The sequence below is a fragment of the Procambarus clarkii genome, chromosome 39 (assembly GCF_040958095.1).
Source record: "Procambarus clarkii isolate CNS0578487 chromosome 39, FALCON_Pclarkii_2.0, whole genome shotgun sequence".
Classification (NCBI taxonomy): Eukaryota; Metazoa; Arthropoda; class Malacostraca; order Decapoda; family Cambaridae; genus Procambarus; species Procambarus clarkii.
This window is the reverse complement of record NC_091188.1, coordinates 33721226-33732069: the sequence shown is the minus strand read 5'-3', so window position 1 is coordinate 33732069 and position 10844 is coordinate 33721226. Positions and strand designations below refer to the sequence as shown.

At 46.1% G+C, this 10844-nt stretch overlaps 1 pseudogene; it reads left to right on the top strand.

Annotated features, from left to right (window-relative positions):
- Positions 1-6937: 6937 nt before the first annotated feature.
- Positions 6938-10844, top strand: part of LOC138372673 (etoposide-induced protein 2.4-like) — a 16613-nt pseudogene continuing 12706 nt past the window's right edge.

Here is a 10844-nt window from a genome sequence, read left to right as displayed (position 1 = left end):
TTAAGGCTAATTAACTGAAAACTGATGTTAATCTGAGGTAATTGTGAGTGATGCGACTCGTGAGTATTACTTACAGGACGTATGATGAGTGGTAAGAGTGTTAGATCTGTGTGTAGAGGCGGAACTGGCGTGCCAAACTATTGTCCTCGTATGACGCTGCCCCCGGGTCAACCAGCGTCACTTGCGAAAGGTGTGACGACCAGAACTACTCGGCATATTCAAGGAATTCTAGTCACTCTGTCTTCTAGTCTTGACCCAGCCGTCGCCAGGAGGGGGTCCACGCCAGATATGGCGCTCGTGGATCGTTCAAAAAAGTGAGGATACGCGGCCATGAGGTGAGCAGACTCTCGGCAAGGACTTGCTGGACTGCTCCATGGTGCTCTGCAAAGCGGTTCCAGCTTACACAGATAACATGACAACTGTGTGTGGAGAAGAAAAGTTCTGGTGAGGGTCGCTTCAGGGGTGGTAATGTGGCTGGGCCTAGTTTCTTGGCCAGGAATCAGGCACTGCTCTCTTGCCGGGCACGTGAACTGCGCCTCAGGTGCCCTACTCCAGAGAGTTGTGTTTCCCGTGCGACCATTTGTATACAGAGGGTGGGAACTGCTGCCCTCACCCCGCTATACTGAACTAAAGTGTACATCTCGCAGAGTTTTGATGATATAGTCAATGCCAGTGCCAGGCTACATGTATGTAGATTGTGGTGATAATCTCTTTCAAGAGAGATTGAGCCTGCTCTTCCCTACCTAAAGTTACGTTTATTCTACAAGTATAAGATGCTACATTCAAGATACGTCCACCAGTAGCACAAAACGTTTTGACCAGGTTTAGGGTACGTTTGATTAAAACGTACCCTAAACCCCCAACTCCACACTCCCTCCATGCCGGCTCGTCATCAACCAGCCAACTACCCTTCCCAGCCTGCCTGCTCCTGATTGGTGACTGCACACCTGCACACTGCACCTCAGCGCCATCTACCTGAGTCGATGTCTGAGCTTGAACCTGCCATCAACTTCAGAATATTCTTTGTGCTCTAAGAGTTGACATCTCTCTCTGGCATACTAAGCTCTCTGGCTCTGTATACTAAGGGAGGTCTCAGCCATAGCCAATATTCTCAGCACCTGATTATATTTCACTGTATATTTATATTATTGTAGAGTAAACTTCATCCCTATTAATCATTAATGTTATATTGTTTTTTGACTTGTTCATTTGCACTGTACATAAGCCAAGGGATTGTCTTTGTTCATATTTTGTTTTCTATATTAAAGTTTCATTGTTCATACTTTGTGTTTTACGTGTTCCTCCCTCTCACTTACCACAGACAACAGGCAAGCAGTCTATCTTTTTTTTTTGTAAATGTGACAGGCATTGACACCAGCCATTGGAGGACTGCCTAACATCTACACTCTAACACTTTCCCGTCACAAGATATCTACATCAGAGACTGACTGGTAAGTGTGGAAGAGTGAATAATGTATCAGAGTGACTTTGGAAATCATCGGTTAGATACCATAGATGGCACGCTTGCTACCAGGTACAGACCACAGCGCTGCCAAGTGTATCTGCAGCTTATACATATCTACCTGCTATTAATACTACGGTACGTTGAGTGTTATATATATTTTTTCAGTGGTTAGAATATTGCACTGGAGTCAGAAGGTGTGTAGTGCACTGAGGAGCTACACGTGACAAAAGATACATTTGGCAAGACATCTCAGCTCGGACTGAGTGACCCTGAAACCAGGCACATATGTGGAGCAGAGAGGCCTAACTCCATGTGCCCCGCCTCTTAGCAGTGGTTCTGTATGCATAAATGCATTAAATAGTGTGTGAATTATTACTACTGACCCTGCGTAATGATTGGAGTCACTTTGCTGTGTGATTAATGTGTAACTCTGTGGTACGTGGTGTGTGCAGCTGTGAGCCTACCCAGGCGACACTCGAGGCATGGCGACTGCTGCTTTAGAGACGGCAGGTGCTGCCTCAGTGGCCTCACACCAGAGTGCTAGTACATCAAGTGGTCTACACGAGGAAGATACAAACATGTTACCTCTCACAGTGGAGTCAAATGCTGGACAGGAGCAGCCCAATAGTGACGAACTTCCTTGGACAACTGTTGGGCCCCGGAGGAAGACACAAGGAACCAACGAGTTAATACATCATAACCATGAGAAAAGAATCAACCTGCATTTTCCCCCGGGCATGGTAACTGCAACGAAATATGCATGGCTGGCTGAGGCAGCCAATCATCATCCTGGTGATGGGTATGTGTTGGCGAGTGGACATGCAAACCATGTCCGTATGAACATTACTGAAGAGATGGTGAATTATCTCTGTACTCAAAAGCTTGCGGGTATAACAATGAGGAAACCACCACTGCCTGCTGATACCCACAGGACACCCGTCATCATTTTTGGCCTGGACCTCTACCAGGATTACAAACTGGTGGAACAGCATGAACACATTGTCAATGCAAAAAGAACAACTGGCAGAGACTCGCTAGTCCAGCGACGTGTCTCCACCGGAAAGATTTACTGTCCCGAGTGCTTATCGGCAACTAACAATGAAGGTCTACAACCCTCCCAAGCGCAGGTGTTACAAGTGCCAACGGTGGAATCACGTAGCAAGGAACTGCACGAGTGATGAGCGGTGTGGCCACTGTGCCAGAATGCATGCAACATCTGTGCAAGATGCAATAGGATTGAACTTGCGAACCTTGAATCGTACTACCTGTTGAACCATGACCAAATATATCTCTAGTATAGTTACTTGAAGTTTGGAAGGTACCAACATTAGCGACAGTATACATCTATCGGTAAAACTATGTTTTTAAAATTATTTTTAATTTTTTTTTCTGAATATGCGTATATACATAGCAGGTTAAATATTAAATTATAAAGTTATTATTTTCTAATTTCAGAAAGATGGAGCGAGGTTGATAAGCGTAAGCAGACATAAGAATGTTGCGGTCGACATTCGTCAACTAATTGCGAAGCTCATGGTAAGTACAACAACCTCGTACCTGTTAAATTGATCAATAAATGGAAACTAAACCACATAATTGAGTTAAGATGTACAGGTTTCGTAAATGTTTGATTAATTCTCGTCCATTTTGTAGGACTTAATATGTCTCCCCACAGTCACAAATTTAGCTTCATTGAACTTATTAACCCCCATTAAAAACATTAAGCACATAATGAAAGTAAGTGCAGAAGGCCTATTGGGCCCATACGAGATAACGCTTGTTCATATTCACAAATTCTCATTCATATATGGGTCTAACCTACACTAGAAACAATAAGGTACCCCACTATTATTTTGTTACCCGGTAATTAGTTCCCTACAATTTCAACCATGTTACCAAACCAATATGTTATTACACACAGAAATCACAATAGCAAGATGCATCAAAATAACAAATCCATTAGGACCATGATGAGGGTTCGAACCTACGTCTCGGTTGATCCCAGACGGCCCTTTCCCCGCAGAAGCTGCGTGAGCCTTGCGAGGGCAGTTGCACTCAAGGTAGCAATTTTTTTTACCATGTCGTGGCCCAGTGGAATAAGGTGCATCTGGAATCATCACGGACGTAGGTTCGAACCCTCATCACGGCCTTTGTGGATTTGTTCATATTAATTCATTCTTCGCCTTTCTAGAGATTGTAATTGAAGCTTTGTCATTCTTTTAATTATTTTTATATATTAACTTACTATTCGTGTACTGTTTCCATATTAACATCGTGCTTTCTTTTTCCTCAAAAATAAATGGAACCTCGACGTGGTCTTAGGTGGCCTGGGAAGGTTTGACACAAACGTCATTTAAGTAAAGCTTAAGAAGTAAGTAATTATCAAAAGAAGGCACCAAACCGGGAAGGCTATGTAGCACCATCAAATGTGCGGAATAATCAGAGGGCACTAAATATCACCAAGGGATGCCAATACGAGAACAAAAACGCATAAGGCGAACGATATCAAAAGTATCCGAGTCACCATGAACTCTATTGAGGGACAGGTAACCGCGAGAGGCGTTCGGAAAGCAAGACACACGTTCGTCCTGGAAGTCAGGACATTCAAGGAGGACATGCACGACAGTAAGAGGGACAATGCAATTAGGACAATAAGGAGCAGGGCGGCGCTCCATCAAGTGACCATGGGTTAAGCGAGTATGGCCAATACGCAACCTCGCCAGAGCTGTTTCCCATCGCCGGTTACGGTGGTAGGAGGACGGCCATGAGGAAACAACACTTAAGAGTACGTAGTTTGTTACCAGTAACAGACGACCAAGAAGCCTGCCAACGGTTAAGGACGGAGGAATGGATAACCGGGTAAAAGTCGGAATATGGAATACCTTTACGAGAGATGGGACAAGAGCGGACAGCTTCCCTGGCGGCAGCATCCGCACGCTCATTTAAAGACGCACCATTATGGCTGGGAACCCAACAAAACTCAATCGACTTAAATTTACTGTGAACAAGAAACGGCCAATGCTGGACCTCGACAACTACTGGATGAACCGGATTAAAGGACCCGAGAGCCACGAGGGCACAACGAGAGTCAACAACAACTACAAAGGAATACTAACAACGAGAAAGCAGGAGACTAAGAGCATAGAGAATAGCATAATGCTCCACTGTAAAGATGCTAGTTTCCGGAGGTAAGCGACACACATTGTTGGATATTTCCAACATCGAATACAGCATTGTTGTATTCTCATTACTTATTACTAACCATATTAATATTGTAGTAAGTAAAATTAACAACTCGTAGAATTCTCCTGTACTAATAATTCATCTGTGCATTAGGCTAGAATTCTCACGTCATCTGACGCCAGTATTGCGTCAGATTTCTTTACAGTAAAACACATTATATACAATTTGTGTGAGAATTAAATACGATTCTCCATAATTAAAGCATTCTGTATGGCAACTGATTGCAGACGAATGGTTCTCTAACTAAAGGCCGAATAGAGCTTTAGAATCAAAACGTTTACCTCGCGATAGAGGTAGCGTCATCAATGAATGCTATGGGGAGACATTAATTCCTCTCCCTTGTATCTTTACTATTCTTAAATAGTTAAATAATAATATTCCGTTCCTCTAAATAATAAACCCGTCCAGTCTTTAGAGTTTCAAGCGCGAATGCGAGAAATATTAATGTTCATGCCAATAATTTGTGTAATGAACGTCGACTCGGCGTGGGGGGAGGGACGCGACGCCATCCTCAGTCGGTGAGGCGCTCGGGAAGAGTACACGTGGGAACCGAAGAGAGGCAGACCTGCGCTTACCGTACTCACAAAAGACGCCATTGTCCAGCAAATAGGACACGTGTGTCTATCCACAGATGAAAGCCGCCACTGTGAGGCGTGAACGACCTTGCAGATAATATCTTCAACTAGTGCTGGTGTTAAATAAGGGCCCCTAGACTTGGTTCCTGACGACACGTGATCAGCCAACTTGAGACGTACAAATCCAGGATAAGCTCACCTGAATTTGGGATACGTAATTACGGCAATCTTAATACTTACACAGTGCCCACAGTTAAGTACTTTTATTTGATGCATCATTTATAAGTGTATTAATGGCAGGGTGATTGCACGTCACGCGGCAAGACAACACCTAATAACAGGTGATTAGAATTCTATCTGTAGATATCAATAATCTTGAATATGTATTGAGTAGTTAAATCAATTGCTACTGGTAGTCATTTATCTTGCAGCTCGAGAGACGAATTCCTCATGCTGTCTTCTCCATGCTAACCGTGTCATTCGTCGGTGTACCAGACTTGGAGATTAAGAGGACTGCCAGGGTTATCTAAAGGAATCTATTACCAGCTAAGGCTTATTTCTTTTTATTCATAACTTTGCAATTTGATACATTCAGAATGTACAACATAATGTGTGATTTACTGTAACTCATTATTATGCTCATATTCATGTTCTTCTTTGTATGAATCATATTATATTCAACATTAATTATAGGATTAGATTATTATTAATAGAATTAGTGAACGAACCACACTGATTCCTGGACGTACTGACCTCCAGTAATAACCCCCAATGTAGGTGTTTGAGGTTTGGTTTTAATAATACAGCCCATTAATTATTCTTATGATCATACTTTCTAGTCATATCCATAGTCACTGGTTTTCTCTAGAATTTTATCTAATGATCTGAAATTCTCAGTTTCCCTCTTTACTTTAAAAGCGGGTGGTCCTTCGTAATTTAATTTACTACTTTAATTATTAAGTAATCAGAATCAAACCCAAATATCCACACACAAGTGCGAACAGGAAAAAACAACACAGTAGCCAACACCGTCCGCAGATTTAGACCCATCGGTGAAGACAAACGGAACGGGAGTGAGAAGAAAAGTGCTCAAGGAAAAGGCGTTTTAGAACTGTAGGAGGGGTAAAAGCTTTAGTGACGCGGGTCAACGATGTACAAAACCGCCGAAGGGGGACTCTCCACGGGGGCACAGAAGGAACAACACGAGGAGAAACATTAGAAATATGAACGGAAAGAGAAACCTGTAGGCGAGATAACCGGACAGAAAGTGGTAGGTGGTGAAGAGGAACAGGAACCGTAGGAGGGGTAAAAGTTAAAGCACGACAGAGGCGAGAGGAAGGATGTTGTAAGGACCGAGCAAGATAGCGAAGACAGTAGCGATCACGGCGGTCCTGGAGAGACAGGAAGCCAGTGTCAACATACAAGCTAAGGACGGGAGTTGAACGAAAGGCACCAGAACTGAGGCGCAACCCAGTATGGTGCAAAGCATCAAGACGGCGAATAGTAGAATGAGAAGCAGATGAGTAAGCAGGGCAACCATAAACGAGCTTAGACAGGACTAGAGAGGAATGTAAAGCAAGGAGAGCGCGCCTATCTGCCCCCAAGAAGTATGGGACAATACCCGAAGGAGGGTAAGGGCCTTAGAGCACTCAACATGGAGGTGAGATATATGGGGAGACCAAGACAAACGAGTGTCAAGGAATAACCCCAAAAGCTTCGCGGAATCATTGTACTCAAGGAAATGACCATAAAGTGACGAAGAGGGACGAAGAACCACCCATTTCCGAGTAAAAGTCATGGCACAAGTCTTAGAAGTAGAGAACTTGAAGCCATGATCGGTGGCCCAAGACGACACGGCATCAATTGCAAGTTGAAGCCGGCGCTGATGGAGAGGCGAATCATCACCCTGACAGCAAAGGGTAAGATCATCGACATAGAGCGTGGAGAAGACACCTGAAGGAAGAGGGGAAAGAAGACCACTGAGGGCAACCAAAAAAATTGTGCTCAGAACACTACCCTGGGTCACACCTTCGTATTGCTGAAAAGAGGCAGAGAGTGGTACCAAGTCGCACCCGAAAGGAACGACGAGAGAGGAAGCTGCAGAGAAAGAGAGGGAAATGACCACGAAGGCCAAAAGAATGAAGTTGAGATAGAATATGATATCGCCAAGTCGTGTCATAAGCCTTTTCCAGGTTAAAAAGGACAGCAACAACGGAGGTCTTCGCAGCAAAAGCAGTACGAATATAGACCTCCAAGTTCAACAGGCCATCTGTCGTGATGTGGCATTTGCGGAAACCAAATTGAAAAAGGGAGAGGAGGTGATGGTGTTCCAGGAACGTTAACCATACGTTCAAAGGGTTTGCAGACGCAACTTGTGAGGGCGATAGGGCGGAGGTCCTTAGAGGAAGTACCCAAAGACCCCGGTTTGAGAACAGGGAGGACAACGGCATCGAGCCAGTCCTCAGGGACTGACGACGACTCCCAGATCTTATTATACAGACTCGGTAAATACTGAGACGTGCACGGAGGGAGATGGCGAAGCATCTCATAATGAATACCATCGGAGCCCACCGCCGTATAACCGCAGAGGGCCAGGGCAGAACGAAGTTCAGAGAGAGAAGGGATCATTATAGGGAAGCCGAAGACGAGTGCAGAAATCTAAAGGACGAGACTCGAGGACAGGTTTACGAAGGAAAGAAAGATTGGGGAAGATGAAGACCAGAGCTAACAGAAGAATAGTGGGAACCCAGTTCGGAAGCGACCTGCAACGGGTCCGCCACAGAGTACCATGGAGGTGAAGGACCGGTGAAACATCGGGAACGAACTTACCCGCTATCTTGCGGATATGCTTCCAGATCTGTGGCAGAAGAGTTTCGGACGTAATTGTGGAGACATAAGATGCCCAACATTCACACTTAGCCATACGGATGGTCCTACGGGCCACCGCACTCACTTTCCGAAAGAAAAAAGAATCGGCCATCGGCCGTCTGCCGACGGCGGTGCCTCTTCCAGGCTGCACGCTTACAGCGGACAGCCCGAGCACAATCTGCATTCCACCAGGGAATGCACTTCCGCAGACCCCGAGAGGAAGAGCGAGGAATAGAGCGGAGGGCAGCGTCGATGACAGTGTCATGAAAAACGAGGAGAGCACGAAGGAGAGGCAGAAAGGAGAGGTCAGAGAGAGAGCAGCACTGAGGGTAAATAGGTTCCAGTCCGCTTTAGCAAACTACCACCTAGGAAAGGAGAGGGAAGGGCGAAAAGAAAAAAAGGAAACAAGGATGGGGAAATGGTCACTGCCATGGAGGTCATCAAGAACCTGCCACATGAAATCTAAGTAGAGAGAAGAAGAGCAGAGAGAAAGATCAAGACAGGAAAGGGTGCGAGTCCGAGAGTCCAAGTGAGTGGGCTCGCCAGAATTCAGAAGAGACAGGGAAGAAGAGAGGATAAAGAAGGCGACCTCGGGTATTTGTCAGAACATCACCCCAAAGAGAATGACGACAATTGAAATCATCCAGCAGGAGCACAGTCTCCGGTAAGGGGTCCAGGTGTTGTTTCAAATCAGGAAGAGAAAGCGGGACACTCGGGGGACGATAAATGGAACAAAATGTGTACCATTTCCCCACAAAGATACGAGCAGCAGAACAATGGGGAGGCGAAGGAAAAAGTAAGGGGACAAAGGGAACATCAGTGCGAATCAAGAGAGCAGAAGAATTAGGAGCCCCTGCAACGGCTGGGGGGGGGAAGAGAAAGGAATAGCCACGAAAACGACTAGGACGAGCACCAAGCATTGGCTCCTGGAGACAGACCCAAAAAGGCGAAAACCGCGAAATTAGAAGTTGGAGTTCGAGGAAATTGGCGTAATAACCTCGAGCGTTCCATTGAAGAATAGATATCGACGAGAAGAGAAAGGACAACAACAGAGAACAAGGAAGAAACAAAGGCGAAAGAGCAACATAGCACGTTAAAGAATATCTGGGTAGGGATCAGGGTCAGCAAAGTCAGGGTTAGAGGGCATGGGTAAACTGAGCAAAGACGGAGGGAAGGAAGCGGGAGAACAGACCAGAGGTGGGCCAGCGGGGTCCGGAGGAAGGAGGAGGAGATAATGGAGAGGAGCAGTCAAGGACAGCAGCAGGAAGAGGGGGAGTAGAAAGAGGGGAGCGCACCTCAGCAAGGGCAGTAACCGAAAGGGAAGCAGGGGCCAAAGAAACCTCCATAGGAGGAACAGGGGGCGCAACCACTGAAATGGAAGGGGAAGGAGCAATAGGGCCAGTAGTAGGGGCCGAGGAAGAAAGCAAAGCCTACTTACCCGCCGGGGAGGAGGAAGGAGAGGAGCCAGGCTTATGCTTCTGACGTAAAGAGACCGGTGTCCCAGCAACTACGTACTGGGCAACGGATTCTAGCGTCTCAACAGAAGCTGAACGAGAGCACACACGACGGCCGTTAGGAGAGCGATGGACATCTGCCTGCACCGACAGGCGGCGGGGAGAGTCAATAGATGGAGGAGAAGGATGGGAGGGAGGATCGGAGGGAGACGAGGAAGAAGACACAGGAGACATGACAGACCGGGTAGAAAGAAGGGGAACCCCAGACAGAGGACCTGGAGGGGGACCCTTCGGGACAGAAAAAGGAACAGAGGAGGGGGCAGTGGGCGTATCAGGGTCCAAGGCCCGGAAACGGTTGTGAATCTGAGGAAGGTGGGAAGGACGAGGAGAGGAAGAGCGCAACACGCGAGCATAAGAGACGTTAGCATAAGGTGGGAGCCGGCGAACCTGGCGCCTCGCCTCGGGAAAAGATAAATGCTCCCGGTGCTTCAAGTTGAGGATGGCTGCCTCAAGCTTGTAATGGATACACGCATGGGAGAAGGTAGGATGGGCCTCACCGCAGTTGAGGCAGCGAGCTTGGGAGAAGTGCACTCCGACTTAGAGTGACCTTCATCCCCACACAAAGGACAGAGAGAGACAGTCCCCAGAGCAGCGGAGGGCACCGTGCCCAAATCTCCAGCACTTGTTACAAAGCCGAGGAGAAGGAATATACTCCTATATAGGTTAGAAGCATTCAACATGTTTTGTGATGCAAATTAAATTTCTTTCATATGCCAAATGCTTCTGTTAATCTCATAATAAATAACAAATCTCAGGAGTGATTGGTGCTGGGACAGTCAAGCCTGGTGTTCCAGTAAAACTCTGAACAAATGGTGCAGTGTTGTCAGTAGACCAGGCTTCACTAGAACTGGTATGTGGGGTTCTAGTGGTAAATGAATCACCTGCACGTGGAGCTGTATCAATAGCCACATCAATATCACTATTCATTTTGTATCGCATCCTCACCTGTTGTTTCTGCCACTTAACTATCAACATCAACATTATTTACACTTTGAAAATATTAGAGGGGCTGGTCCCAACCAGCACACAAATATAAAACCACAAGAGACCAGAAAGCCTGGCATTATGTGCAGAATACTCTCGTTGAGAAGCAGAGGTGCAATAGGTACTCAAAAAACTATCAACATCAGAGACTGTACAACATGCTTTCACTACACAAAGGACATAACTAGCCGACCC